This window comes from Haematobia irritans, chromosome 1 (genome assembly GCF_050003625.1).
Source record: "Haematobia irritans isolate KBUSLIRL chromosome 1, ASM5000362v1, whole genome shotgun sequence".
Lineage (NCBI taxonomy): Eukaryota > Metazoa > Arthropoda > Insecta > Diptera > Muscidae > Haematobia > Haematobia irritans.
The window spans coordinates 253697071-253713266 of NC_134397.1; the positions used below are offsets into that span (position 1 = coordinate 253697071).

At 28.5% G+C, this 16196-nt stretch overlaps 1 protein-coding gene across 6 annotated transcripts in view; it reads left to right on the forward strand.

The window, feature by feature from the left end:
• The first annotated feature begins 2440 nt into the window (after positions 1-2440).
• wdb (serine/threonine-protein phosphatase regulatory subunit widerborst) overlaps positions 2441-16196 on the forward strand; it is an 85755-nt gene continuing 71999 nt past the window's right edge. For 2 of the 6 annotated variants that reach the window (XM_075289854.1, XM_075289864.1), the window contains exon 1: positions 2441-3488. The gene's annotated coding sequence lies outside the window, so the exon portion shown is untranslated. The remainder of the gene's footprint in view (positions 3489-16196) is intronic. The other 4 variants (XM_075289806.1, XM_075289814.1, XM_075289822.1 and 1 more) reach the window with 4 other exon arrangements.

Consider the following 16196-nt stretch of genomic DNA (forward strand, 5'->3'; position numbering starts at 1 on the left):
AAAATATCCTCCCAAAGATGTTCTTTATTATAACTACACAGGAAGTTATTTTAATTCAATTTTTTATAGTTCGCTTTTTTCAAAATTTTGCATCCTATTTCTGCTATCCGAATTCTAGTTTTCGTTCTAGAGTTGGGTAGTTCCGGAGCGAACTAGCTATTTGGAACTATTCCGTGGCTGGAACTAAATGAACTAGATTCGATACCTTTGCTCTTTCTCAGTTCTTTCGCTCCTCATCCAGTTCTTTCGCTCTTTATGACAACAGCTCTCACTGAAAGGCCGGTATGCACCTCTAGCGAATTTTTCGGTAGCAGAAATTTAATGGTGTTTTCTTTTCTGAAAAAAGTGCTTTGCCTTCATTTTGTCTGTACAGAATGCGCATTTTTAAAATGTTACCAGAAACCTAAAAAAATGCTATCATTTCAGCGGACAGAAAATAATTCAAAGAAGGAAACAGGGCAATCGCAGCACTCTCGTTTGTTGGCAGTGCTGAAAATGCCCGTAATTTGCCTCTATGCGTGGCGCTATTTTCACAACAGAATTCGAAGCCTTTTCGCACTTTTGCCTGTTTTTTTTAGAAAAGAACCTAAAGAGTACATTTTCCGGGCAAAATGCAAAAAAAGTGTGCATTTTTTACAAGAAAAGAAAACGCCATAAGTCTACAACAAAAAAACAGGACTGTGTACACAAATTTTAAACCAGCTAATCGCTTTTAAAAATTGTTAATATATGTTCCAAATATTCTTCAAATAAATTGTTTATTATTTACAGACCTTTTAAAACTTTTACGCACACAATGATTGTAATAAATTAAATGTTTGCTGCCAAAATATGCTTTTGACAACCCTGTTATTTTTATTAGAGGTGGGTACCAGCTTACGAAATTGAACGCTACCGAAAATTTCGTTAGCATAAATAGCAATGCATTTCTTATGGGAATGAAATTTTTCGCTAGAGGTGCATACCGGTCTTAAATTGAAGTTGCTAGATCCTTAATGAAGATACCGAAACTATTCCAACCTAAATATCAATACCAACATGCTTTACAAAAATTATGTAAATCAGTAAATTCTGTACAATGCGGAAGAATATTTTACGCAATAGAAACACATCATAAACGAAAGGCGAACTCTTTTGGTCTAAAGTATTAAGTTCGAGTTTAGCCACTAAATTCGTCATTTTTTCACGATTACTTTTCTTTATTAATCCATTTTAAGGAATACAAACTTTGTGAAAATTTGCTTTGGGCTATTCCCCATCAAATTATAATGAAATCTGCAATAAATATTTATAATTTTATGCCTTTTTTACTGATTTAGTTTTCACTTTAGTGAAAAAATGACGATTTTAGCGGCTAAATTTCAACTTAATACCCACCACTCATTTTAACTTAATACAACACTCCAGAACGAACGCCCAGGTTTTACAATGCTTCAACTTTTAAACAGAAGAAGAATGTCCATTTATTGAATTTAGAAAATAATTTTGTTATTGAAAAATACAATACAAATCTAAAAAATAAGCCTCACTATATCTAACCAATATTTTATTTATATTTATTCAATACATATTTTATTTCCCATACATAATTCACATTCAAATATACATATGTGTGGTTCTGTTTTTGTGGTATGTGGTTGCTGCTTTCTATTACAAAATTAACATTTTATTTTTCCTTGTGCATTTGATCTGCTACTCCTTTGATCCTTTGTATATTTTCGGAACAAAAATATGATCCGTGTTTGCGTTATAAACCCACACAAATAGTTTTAATAAATAAATTATTTCTCAATTCACATTGCAAATGGCGCCATGCTATAAACGTCAGTTTTTCAACTCGAAAAAACAAATTACCACAAACGGAAAAAATTTCGCTAGTTTTTCGCATTTTTTGGTTTTGTATGGAGTTTCAACGCGAAAACCGAACAGAGTACCGGCCTATTGATGTAAAAATATGCCACACACGTTTGTACTTAAAATACGTCGTGCACCATCCGTCTTCACTATCTAGTTCTATGAGTATTCGCTATGTACTCGGTAACCTCATTGAATTTAGAAGTCCAAAATGGCGACTTATCTTCTCTCCGTTTCTTCCCATTCGTTCGAAGAGTACGAAGGCGTGACGATTTGATCGACAGCCGCTATCGACGTCATATCTATGAACAAGCCGCCTATGGTTACATTCCAAAATAGTATACTTCTTAGTAGCCGTGTAGGATCTATTGATTAATATTTTTCTAAATAAATGTATATGTAATCATGTGCAGTCTCTCATTATCTTTTTGTAATACCTTTAGGAAATTCCGTATGCCAATTTTCTATTAATTTCTTTTTTCTATCTTCCTTTGACATTCGTATATTGGTAATTTTGTTTTCCGTTGACATTCGTTTTTCATCCAAAGACGCTGAGCAACACTCAAAATCTTGTGAACAACACTACGACGACACACTGAACAACACTCACTACTCGTCTCTATACCCCATATAAAACGCAGAAAATTGATAGAATTTAAAGTTTTTTATAATAAAATTTAATAAATCTGTGAAAACTGGCTTTAGCTAAAAAGTTGTTATCATAGTCTCGAAATTCCTAAGAGAATTTCACGATTTAATAACGAAAAAGTCAATTTGTGTGTGTGCCCCATAAAAAAGAAAGAAATACCAAGGAAGTGTGTGTAGTGAAAAAAATGCGAATATTTTCCAGCTCTAAAGCTGCTGCATTTCGCAATCGCATTGTCGAATACAACGACGACGCTTAATATAAGAAAAGTTCAAAATAATAAGAAAAATTACTGAAATAAAAAGTAAAGCAAATCAAAAAGAATTTAAATACGAGTAACCGAAAAATATGAAGCCAATCTGAAATTCTTTTAGTTGAGTCGTGAAAATACATCTTATTCATACGACAGACGATTCTTCCACACTCAAGTAGTCCCCCACAACCGATATATACTCAAACACATACACACACATTCACATCATCACCTAGTCGAAAACTTAACACTGTACAACACTGTTTCTATTACTTTTTGTATTGTGTCCAACACTGTTAACACTTTTGTTGGATATCCGTGTGTTCTGTGTGTAGTTGAGAGCAAAATAAAAAGAAGATGAAGAATTAAAAAAATCGATTTTCCTGCATTGCTTGAGAAAAGAAATTTAGGAAAACCAAGTAAAAACTAATATTAAATGCTAACATTGTTATTTTTGTTTTAGATAAAATCAAGTTTAAAAAGTTAAATGAATATATAAATACAAAAATACATTGTTTTTTGTACTAAAACACCACCACAATTTAAAATACATCCTACAAATTCCCAACTTGATCTCATTAGCGAGTGAGAGCAGGGAGACAAAAAAATCAATCTGTGACAAAAAACCAGCAACAACAACAATTGAAAAAAGTCCTTTTTAAAGAAACATTTTTTAGTTAGCAAAACGCAAAGGAGTTTCCTTTTCCAGAAACGTTGCTGTATTGTAATGACTTGGTAAGTGGAAATCCCATTTTACAAATATAAGCAGTGAAGCAGTGTTAATTTTTCTTTTTTCCGCTAACTTTCCTCGTTAACTTTCAATTTTATTTTCGCCGCCGTATGGGTTCTACACAGAGCCTACTCCAAAGGTACAAGAAGAAATTTCAATTTCGTTTTAATTTGTCGTAAAAGGAAGGAAATAGTGTGGAAGAGATAGAAAGGCAAGAGAAAAAACTAACAAGCGAACATTGACCGATTAACCAAAAGAGGTGGAAAAACCCCTTTGGACCCATATACGAATATGGGATAAAAATGGAAAATAATATAATGTTGCGGTGGAATTTTCACTACGAGAGCGAGAACTATTACAAATCTAAGATTTCTGGAAATTCTGTTATTACACTAACAAACTCTTGGAAGATAATTAGGGGATTTTTACAACTTGTATATTAAAACAAAATTGGAAAAGTATTACGTAGGGTCAAGGGGAAATTTCTCTCATATCAATGACTACCACCCGGTTTCGTGTTCACCACATTGCTTGGGTACTGTTTTTTAAACTCAATCTAATGATGTTATACAAAATGCGAAGTACCTCTTATAGATAAGTTTTGTAATGTTCGTATTGACCACAATAGATTGCATCCAAGAGCCGTTTGCAAAGCTATCTATGGAGTTGAAATTCTACAAATAATTTAACTAAAACGGAAAGTGTCCGGATGAATTCTGCCCATAGGAGAAAAATATTAGACAGCAATTACACAGCTGGGTTAAGATGGCCGTCTGCTGGTATTGACCACTCTAGGCCATTTGATATTATTTTGGCCAAAAAGTAGCCTATACTTAATCTCATATCCTACATTGTGTCACACCTATTGTATAAATTCTTCAGTGGTAAGGAATTTCAGCAGTTTTCCTGAGGCAAACCAATATAGCTTACATAAAGATTCTTACTCAAAAATTTGTTGTCCAAGGTTAGTTTAGGTTCATTTAGAGAACATTGGGCGATCGCATTTATAATGGCCACAATTAAATCTGCTACCAAATTGAAAAGTTCGTGAAATCATGGAAGACCTTCTACATGGTTCTCGACTTATATTTTCCATTGAAGACACCGTTCATATCATATGGAAACCGTAATATCCCAGAACTGAGATCATGAAGTACAAGATCTATGCCCAAATTGTGACGACACTTCTTTTCTTTTTTCGGATGACTTCATTATCCCACATATCACTGCAGCGACATTAGTGGAATGAGATATTGGTCGTAGAAAATTGAGGATATCCATCATCAAATCCTCAGCCGCACTATCCACTACATGGACGGTAGAAGAACGCAGGCAGTTGCATGCCAGAGTCGATGGCGAAATAATTCCGACTATTAATTACCCCAAGATACTCGCGAACACATCCCACAGTCCAGTCCCTTGTCGGCAGCACAGGTGGTGCGGCCAAGAAACCTTGTTGGTCAGTGGTAAACTTTGCAGCGTCATTGTGGACACCACAAACAAGCGATACGCAGTGAATTAACGTACAGACCTGTCAGAATGCTGCCCATAGAACTGGGCCAGGATGTCTCCGCAGTAAACCCCGTGGTACAATGGTTAGATGCCCGCCTTGCATACAAAGGGTCTTTTTTCAGCGGTGGATTATTCTCAGTAATGCTGGTGACATTTCTGAGTGTTTCTAGGTGGCAATGTGAAACGCCGTTCGGACTCGGCTAAGTTCACCACTGTGGTATCACAATGGATTGAATAGTCTAAATGAGCCTGAAATATCGGGCTGCCACCTAACATAACCTAAATCCCTGAATCACCTTAATGCGGAGACCGAGATCATCCCAATGCGTAGACACAATTAAATGTTCTCAAAGCAGTATCTCCTCGGTTGCTATCGTAGTAATCATCCAAATCACTAACTTTAGAATAGGCAACCACCACCAGAGATGGAAGGGTTGATCTTTACCTTCTAGTGCGCAAGATCCACCATTGCAAAAGGGAGCCTCTAGATTATGCGCAATATCAGACAGGTCTAAACAGCGGTCACGATGCTACTGTCGCTGAACCGGTGATAAGCTACAAGGTTAACCCTCTTCTTGGAGATCTACACCGCCCATAGCATCGGAGGAAAGAGACCTTCTGCGACACAAGTTGATCTTCCAAAGCTTAAAAAATTGGACGAAATCACATAAAAACTGCTACAACAATAACAACAAAGTCCGCCCTCGTTGCAGTCGGGTCTACGTCTCGGGGCTATAACAACAAACGGGTCAATTTCACCTGGTCAAACGGTGCAGTTGTGTGTGAGTCCACGCGTTATGGAATAGGACATAGTTTTTCCCCTCAGGCGAATTTAGGACTACGATTGATGCTTCATCGTAGTTTCATTTAGCGATAGATCCATATCTCGTTGGTAGTCTCAAAACTATGCGGAACATCGCTTGATAACCTGGCAGAAATGTTGTCCTACTAAACTGTCCAAGGAAGTGCAAATGTTAACGTTATCGGTATTTTCCATAATTTTTGACCACTTTACCTACCTTCTTGATGTTTTGGTAGATTTTGACAAAATTTTCTATAGAAATAAAATTTTGACAAAATTTTCTATAGAAATAAAATTTTGACAAAATTTTTTACAGAAATAAAATTTTGACAAAATTTTCTATAGAAATACAATTTTGACAAAATTTTCTATAGAAATAAAATTTTGCAAAATTTTCTATAGAAATAAAATTTTGACAAAATTTTTTATAGAAATAAAATTTTGACATAATTTTCTATAGAAATAAACTTTTGACAAAATTTTCTATAGAAATAACATTTTGACAAAATTTTCTATAGAAATAAAATTTTGACAAAATTTTCTATGGAAATAAAATTTTGACAAAATTTTCTAAAGAAATAAAATTTTGACAAATTTTTCTATAGAAATAAAATTTTGACAAAATTTTCTATAGAAATAAAATTTTGACAAAATTTTCTATAGAAATAAAATTTTGACAAAATTTTCTATAGAAATAAAATTTTGACAAAATTTTCTATAGAAATAAAATTTTGACAAAATTTTCTATAGAAATAAAATTTTGACAACATTTTCTATAGAAATAAAAGTTTGACAAAATTTTCTATAGAACTAAAATTTTGACAAAATTTTCTATAGAAATAAAATTTTGTCAAAATTTTCTATAGAAATAAAATTTTGACAAAATTTTCTATAGAAATAAAATTTTGACAACATTTTCTATAGAAATAAAATTTTGACAAAATTTGACAAAATTTCTGTAGAAATAAAGTTGTCTATAGAAATAAAATTTTGACAAAATTGTCTATAGAAATAAAATATTGACAAAATTTTCTATAGAAATAAAGTTTTGACAAAATTTTCTATAGAAATAAAATTTTGACAAAATTTTCTATAGAAATAAAATTTTGACAAAATTTTCTATAGAAATAAAATTTTGACAAAATTTTCTATAGAAAAAAAATTTTGACATTTTCTATAGAAATAAAATTTTGACAAAATTTTCTATAGAAATAAAATTTTGACAAAATTTTCTATGGAAATAAAATTTTCACAAAATTGTCTATAGAAATAAAATTTTGACAAAATTGTCTATAGAAATAAAATTTTGACAAAATTTTCTATAGAAATAAAATTTTGTAAAATAGAAATAAAATTTCTACAAAATTTTCTATAGAAATAAAATTTTTACAAAATTTTCTATAGAAATAAAATTTGTAATTTATATAAATTGGCCGCTAAGTGGCTTCAAATTACATGATGAAAATAAAAAATAAAAATAACATTTTGACAAAAGTTTCTATAAAATTAAAATTTTGACAAAAGTTTCCATAGAAATAAAATTTCGATAAAAGTTTCTATAGAAATAAAATTTTGACGAAATTTCCATAGAAATAACATTTTGACAAAATTTACTATAGAAATAAAATTTTGTCAAATAGAAATAACATTTTTACAAAATTTTCTATAGAAGTAAAATTTTGACGAAATTTTCTATAAAATTAAGTTTCTATAAAATTAAAATTTTGACAAATGTTTCTATAGAAATAAAATTTTGATAAAAGTTTCTATAGAAATAAAATTTTGACAAAAGTTTCTATAAAATTAAAATTTTGACAAAAGTTTCTATAGAAATAAAATTTTGACAAAATTTTCTATAGAAATAAAATTTTGACAACATTTTCTATAGAAATAAAATTTTGACAAAATTTTCTATAGAAATAAAATTTTGACAACATTTTCTATAGAAATAAAATGTTGACAAAAGTTTCTATAGAAATAAAATTTTGACAAAATTTTTTATAGAAATAAAATTTCGATAAAAGTTTCTATAGAAATAAAATTTTGACGAAATTTCCATAGAAATAAAATTTTGACAAAATTTAGTATAGAAATAAAATTTTGTCAAATAGAAATAACATTTTTCAAAATTTTCTATAGAAGTAAAATTTTGACGAAATTTTCTATAAAATTAAGTTTCTATAAAATTAAAATTAAAATAAAGTAAAATTTTGACGAAATTTTCTATAAAATTAAGTTTCTATAAAATTAAAATTTTGACAAAAGTTTCTATAGAAATAAAATTTTGATAAAAGTTTCTATAGAAATAAAATTTTGACAAAAGTTTCTATAAAATTAAAATTTTGACAAAAGTTTCTATAGAAATAAAATTTTGACAAAATTTTCTATAGAAATAAAATTTTGACAAAATTTTCTATAGAAATAAAAGTTTGACAAAAGTTTCTATAGAAATAAAATTTTGACAAAAGTTTCTATAGAAATAAAATTTTCTCGAAATTTTCTATAGAATTAAAATTTTAATGAAATGATTAGTCAAGCTCGAGGTCCTTATGTTTTTATTTATTTATTTATTTGTCGATATTTCGCCTTAATATGTAAGGCATTTTCAAGACAACATTAACAATAGTACAAAAAGCACAAACAAAACTTAAAGTTTATTTATCAACCTGTTCGGTCTCCGTTTGTTTTGACAAAATTTTCTATAGAAATAAAATGTTGACAAAAGTCTCTATAGAAATAAAATTTTGTCAAATAGAAATAAAATTTTGACGAAATTTTCTATAGAAATATTGACAAAATTTTCTATAGAAATAAAATTTTGACAAAATTTTCTATAGAAATAAAATTTTGACAAAATTTTCTATAGAAATAAAATTTAGACAAATTTTTCTATAGAAATAAAATTTGTAATTTATATAAATTGGCCGCTAAGTGGCTTCAAATTACATGATGAAAATAAAAAATAAAAATAACATTTTGACAAAAGTTTCTATAAAATTAAAATTTTGACAAAAGTTTCCATAGAAATAAAATTTCGATAAAAGTTTCTATAGAAATAAAATTTTGACGAAATTTCCATAGAAATAACATTTTGACAAAATTTACTATAGAAATAAAATTTTGTCAAATAGAAATAACATTTTTACAAAATTTTCTATAGAAGTAAAATTTTGACGAAATTTTCTATAAAATTAAGTTTCTATAAAATTAAAATTTTGACAAATGTTTCTATAGAAATAAAATTTTGATAAAAGTTTCTATAGAAATAAAATTTTGACAAAAGTTTCTATAAAATTAAAATTTTGACAAAAGTTTCTATAGAAATAAAATTTTGACAAAATTTTCTATAGAAATAAAATTTTGACAACATTTTCTATAGAAATAAAATTTTGACAAAATTTTCTATAGAAATAAAATTTTGACAACATTTTCTATAGAAATAAAATGTTGACAAAAGTTTCTATAGAAATAAAATTTTGACAAAATTTTTTATAGAAATAAAATTTCGATAAAAGTTTCTATAGAAATAAAATTTTGACGAAATTTCCATAGAAATAAAATTTTGACAAAATTTAGTATAGAAATAAAATTTTGTCAAATAGAAATAACATTTTTCAAAATTTTCTATAGAAGTAAAATTTTGACGAAATTTTCTATAAAATTAAGTTTCTATAAAATTAAAATTAAAATAAAGTAAAATTTTGACGAAATTTTCTATAAAATTAAGTTTCTATAAAATTAAAATTTTGACAAAAGTTTCTATAGAAATAAAATTTTGATAAAAGTTTCTATAGAAATAAAATTTTGACAAAAGTTTCTATAAAATTAAAATTTTGACAAAAGTTTCTATAGAAATAAAATTTTGACAAAATTTTCTATAGAAATAAAATTTTGACAAAATTTTCTATAGAAATAAAAGTTTGACAAAAGTTTCTATAGAAATAAAATTTTGACAAAAGTTTCTATAGAAATAAAATTTTCTCGAAATTTTCTATAGAATTAAAATTTTAATGAAATGATTAGTCAAGCTCGAGGTCCTTATGTTTTTATTTATTTATTTATTTGTCGATATTTCGCCTTAATATGTAAGGCATTTTCAAGACAACATTAACAATAGTACAAAAAGCACAAACAAAACTTAAAGTTTATTTATCAACCTGTTCGGTCTCCGTTTGTTTTGACAAAATTTTCTATAGAAATAAAATGTTGACAAAAGTCTCTATAGAAATAAAATTTTGTCAAATAGAAATAAAATTTTGACGAAATTTTCTATAGAAATATTGACAAAATTTTCTATAGAAATAAAATTTTGACAAAATTTTCTATAGAAATAAAATTTTGACAAAATTTTCTATAGAAATAAAATTTAGACAAAATTTGACAAAATAAAATTTTGTCAAATAGAAATAAAATTTTTACAAAATTTTCTATAGAAATAAAATTTTGGCAAAAGTTTCTATAGAAATAAAAATTTGACAAAATTTTCTATGGAAATAAAATTTTACAAAATAGTTTTTTTTGTTTGTTTTGGTGTGATTATATTTGGGTCGAGTTCGATTTCAAAATTTTCAAATTTTCCGGTAATAATTTGCATATCATCTGCTCTTAACACTAAGGAAATTCAAATAACATGCAGATAAATAACATGCAGAATAAAGACAATGAATGGATTCATGTATGAATGAATGAGAGAAGCGAGCAAAAAAGAGTAAAAGTTAATTCTAGTAAGGCATGAATGAATTAATTATTGCAGTTCCAAATTCTACTCCCAAAAAAAGTCTCATTAAAAAGCACTAAGCTATCCACTATTTTATAGCTAAGACCTTGAGCGCGTGTAATGAAGATACGTCGTAAGACTAGACAATGAAATAATCCTCACTTGCCATCGACAGTGTAGAACAAGTGGTGGTGGTGAGATACTCGTTGCTTTAAGTAATTAAACAAGTCAATCAAACAACTACAGAGTGCGAGCCACAGCTATTCAACCAAACCACCAGACGCCTGCCTTGTTGGCGAATGGCTAAGAACGTGCCATTTATATTTTGTTGGTTTTTTAGTTACACTTCATGATGTGTCTACATAAAAGCGCACTGTATACGATCTTATTCACAAATGTTGCCTTATAACAACTATGACGATGTCAGTCCATTTTGGCCAAACGAGCTAGAAAGTGAGAAAAAAAAACAGCAATCCTCTATCCAACCAAACAGTGAAACAGTCATCTTGTTAGCTAGAAGTCTTGATATATGCCGTGTCTCATTTATTTGCATTCATATGTCGCCCACACACACACACACACACATAGAGACTCATTCAGATATTTTCTGATTTTGTTCTTTATATACATTTGAACTTCGAATTTCCGTATGGATCGTCCGTCGTTCGACGATCTATCTTTTTGTTTAACTTTGCTCATTTTTTTTTGTTTTAGCTTTCCTTATGGAAAATGTCATAAATTCTCACTTTTGTTTTGATTTTTTTTGGTTGCCTTTTTTTAATCGAGAATTGTCGCAGCCCACCTGTGTATTTACTTTGAATTTGCCTAGACGCATTGTTTTGCTATTGTTATTTATTTCCTTCTCAATTCCCATTGTCTAGACTATGATGGAAAAATATATCTTGATATCAGAGATATCAGAATTTTTATTTATCTTTGTGAAATTTATCTAAAAAAAGGTAATTTTGCCCATTTAAGACCGTTAGTCAGTGAATTTGGAACATTCAAATATACCCTTAACACATACAGTACGTCTATGAATACAAGACAGAATATTTTTTTAGTCATGTTTTGATTTTTTCGGTGATAATATTAATGTAACCTTGGGTGATTTTGCGGCTTGGCTGAGTAAAAGTGAATTAATGTAAGTCTAATGCCTTTTTATACCCTCCACCTTAGGATGGGGGGTATGTTAACTTTGTTATCCGTTTGTAACACAAATATATTGTTCTAAGACCACATAAAGTAAATATATACTGTGGGTCGTGGTGAAATTCTGAGTCGAACGAAACAAGCTATCGACTGGAAACTTGGCATAAGTGGTTGTTATTGATGTAGGTCGGGTGGTATTGCAAATGGGCCATATTGGACCACTTTTACGTACAGCCCCCATATAAACCGACCCCCAAATTTGGCTTGCAGAGGTTCTTGAAGAAGCAAATTTCATCCGATACGTTTGGAGTTTGGTATGGTCTCTAACAACCATGCAAAAATTGGTCCATATCGGTCCAAAATTATATAGCTTCCATATAAACCGATCCCCAGATTTGACCTCCGGAGCCTCTTGGAGGAGGAAAATTCATCCGATCCAGTTGAAATTTGGTATGTGGGATACGTACAAAGTTTCTAATAACCATGCAACCAAGAAATCATAGTTATTATATAGCCCCATATAAACCGATCCCTAGATTTGACCTCCGGAGCCTCTTTGAGGAACAAAATTCATCCGATGTGGTTGAAATTTGGTACGTGGTGTACATATATAGTCTCTAACAACCATGCCTAACTAGGTCCATATCGATCCATAATTATATATATCCCCCATATAAACCGATCCCCAGATTTCACCTGAGCCTCTTGGAGGAGCAAGCATATGGTTTTTAACAACCATGCCAAAATAGGTCCATATCGGTCAATAATCATTTATAGCCCCCATCTAAACCGATCCCCGATCATCCGATTTAGTTGAGATTTGGCACATTGTGCCAGTATATGGCCGCTTATAGTCCATATCGGTCTATAATTATATATAGCCGTCAGATAAACCGATCCCCAATCACTCAAAAATTGGTCCATATCGGTTCATAGCTCTCTAATTACCGGGCAAATTTAATTTATTTGTGGACTTCCCTATATAGCGGTGAAGAATTGAATTATACATGTAGGTTTTTTTCTAATATTTAGCGCCTTATAGGGACGTAGGGGCACAATGTGGGGACTTTATCACTCAACACAATTTGTAATAATTTTTACAGGGTGGTGGCTCTAGAGGATAAAATTAGAAGCCTGATCTTTAACAAGGTGTGGTATGCACGGTTGCTAAAAAAATTTACCAAAATTTGAAGGAATCTACCAAACACATATTTCTATAGAAAATTTTGTCAAAATTTTATTTCTGTAGAAAATTTTATTTCTATAGAATTTTTTTTTTATTTCTAAAGAAAATTTTGTCAACATTTTATTTCTATAGAAAATTTTGTCAAAATTTTATTTCTATAGAAAATTTTGTCAAAATTTTATTTCTATAGAAAATTTTGTCAAAATTTTATTTCTATAGAAAATTTTGTCAAAATTTTATTTCTATAGAAAATTTTGTCAAAATTTTATTTCTATAGAAAATTTTGTCAAAATTTTATTTCTATAGAAAATTTTGTCAAAATTTTATTTCTATAGAAAATTTTGTCAAAATTTTATTTCTATAGAAAATTTTGTCAACATTTTATTTCTATAGAAAATTTTGTCAAAATTTTATTTCTATAGAAAATTTTGTCAAAATTTTATTTCTATAGAAAATTTTGTCAAAATTTTATTTCTATAGAAAATTTTGTCAAAATTTTATTTCTATAGAAAATTTTGTCAAAATTTTATTTCTATAGAAAATTGTGTCAAAATTTTATTTCATTCGTTTTGTTTGTTATTGTTGGCTTTTCTTCAATCGTTATTGTTGTTTTTTTGTTTTTTGATCTCAGCTTAAAGCCATGCATTGACTAAACTACAAGTGTAGCTTAACCAACAGAGGAAAAGTATGCTTGTCAAATTTATTTGGGCAAAGCCCTATAGACTGCAAGATGGTTGGATGTACAGCTGTTTCGGAATTACCACATTCCTCATCAGCATCCTCTATTTGCAGCAAAACTATCAACCAATTATCAGAATAAATTCGGGTAATTCACTCAACCCAACGTGAACTACACTTGAACCTCCCGAAAAACTGAATTACCCGAATTTATTCTGATAATTGGTTGATAGTTTTGCTGCAAATAGAGGATGCTGATGAGGAATGTGGTAATTCCGAAACAGCTGTACATCCAACCATCTTGCAGTCTATAGGGCTTTACCCAAATAAATTTGACAAGCATACTTTTCCTCTGTTGGTTAAGCTACACTTGTAGTTTAGTCAATGCATGGCTTTAAGCTGAGATCAAAAAACAAAAAAACAACAATAACGATTGAAGAAAAGCCAACAATAACAAACAAAACGAATGAAGATAGAGGAAGCACGCTCAAAAACAAACCCAGCCAAATACATACAAATCGATGATTTGAGTTTGGCAAAGGAAAAGAGATATGCTGGCAAATTTGTTTAGGCAGTAGCCGACTATCAAACCCTTTTTCGGGAGGTTCAAGTGTAGTTCACGTTGGGTTGAGTGAATTACCCGAATTTATTCTGATAATTGGTTGATAGTTTTGCTGCAAATAGAGGATGCTGATGAGGAATGTGGTAATTCCGAAACAGCTGTACATCCAACCATCTTGCAGTCTATAGGGCTTTGCTCAAATAAATTTGACAAGCATACTTTTCCTCTGTTGGTTAAGCTACACTTGTAGTTTAGTCAATGCATGGCTTTAAGCTGAGATCAAAAAACAAAAAAAAAACAAAATTTTATTTCTATAGAAAATTTTGTCAAAATTTTATTTCTATAGAAAATTTTGTCAAAATTTTATTTCTATAGAAAATTTTGTCAAAATTTTATTTCTATAGAAAATTTTGTCAAAATTTTATTTCTATAGAAAATTTTGTCAAAATTTTATTTCTATAGAAAATTTTGTCAAACTTTTATTTCTATAGAAAATTTTGTCAAAATTTTATTTCTATAGAAAACATTGTCCAAATTTTATTTCTATAGAAAATTTAATTTTTGTAGAAAATTTTGTCAAAATTTTATTTCTATAGAAAATTTTGTCAAAATTTTATTTCTATAGAAAATTTTGTCAACATTTTATTTCTATAGAAAATTTTGTCAAAATTTTATTTCTATAGAAAATTTTGTCAAAATTTTATTTCTATAGAAAATTTTGTCAAAATTTTATTTCTATAGAAAATTTTGTCAACATTTTATTTCTATAGAAAATTTTGTCAAAATTTTATTTCTATAGAAAATTTTGTCAAAATTTTATTTCTAATTTTCAACATTTTATTTATATAGAAAATTTTATCAAAGTTTTATTTCTATTGAAAATTTTGTCCAAATTTTATTTATTTATTTATTTTTTATAGAAAATTTTGTCAAAATTTTATTACTACAAAAAATTTTGTCAAAATTTTATTACTATAGAAAATTTTATCAAAATTTTATTTCTATAGAAAATTTTGTCAAAATTTTATTTCTATAGAAAATTTTGTCAAAATTTTATTTCTATAGAAAATTTTGTCAAAATTTTATTTCTATAGAAAATTTTGTCAATATTTTATTTCTATAGAAAATTTTGTCAAAATGTTATTTCTATAGAAAATTTTGTCAAAATTTTATTTCTATAGAAAATTCTGTCAAAATTTTATTTCTATAGAAAATTTTGTCAAAATTTTATTTCTATAGAAAATTTTATTACTATAGAAAATTTTGTCAAAATTTTATTACTATAGAAAATTTTGTCAAAATTTTATTTCTATGGAAAATTTTGTCCAAATTTTATTTCTATAGAAAATGATGTCAAAATTTTATTTATTTATTTATTTTTATATTTATACTTATAGTTTCGGCTATAGGTCGATTAAAAAAACATAGGATTGATGTTTTTATTTCCAATATTTCGGTTGACTTCGTCCAAACCGTTTTAAAGGATTTATTCTGGTGTGCACAGCTTCACACTCTGTGGGGTTTGACGAAGTCAACCGAAATATTGGAAATAAAACTTAAATAAAAACATCAATCCTATGTTTTTTTATCGACCTATAGCAGAAACTATGATAAGTATTGCTTAAAAATAAAATAAAAAGGTCAATCAGAAATTAAAATTTTATTTTTGTAGAAAATTCTGTCAAAATTTTATTTCTATAGAAAATTTTGTCAAAATTTTATTTCCATAGACAATTTTGTCAAAATTTTATTACTATTTAGTGAACTGCCTGAATTTATACTGATAATTGGTTGAAAGTTTTGCTGCAAGTAGAGGATGCTGATGAGGAATGTGGTAATTCCGAAACGTGCGTCCATCCAACCATCTTGCAGTCTATAGGGCTTTGCCCAAATAAATTTGACCAACATTCTTTTCCTCTGTAGGATAGCTACACTTGTAGTTTAGTAAATCTATGGTTTTAAGCTGAAATCAAAAACAAAATTTTATTTCTATAGAAAATTATGTCAAATTTTTTTTTTCTCTAGAAAATTTTGTCAAAATTTATTTCTATAGAAAATTTTGTCAAAATTGTATTTCTATAGAAAATGTTGTCAAATTTTCTTT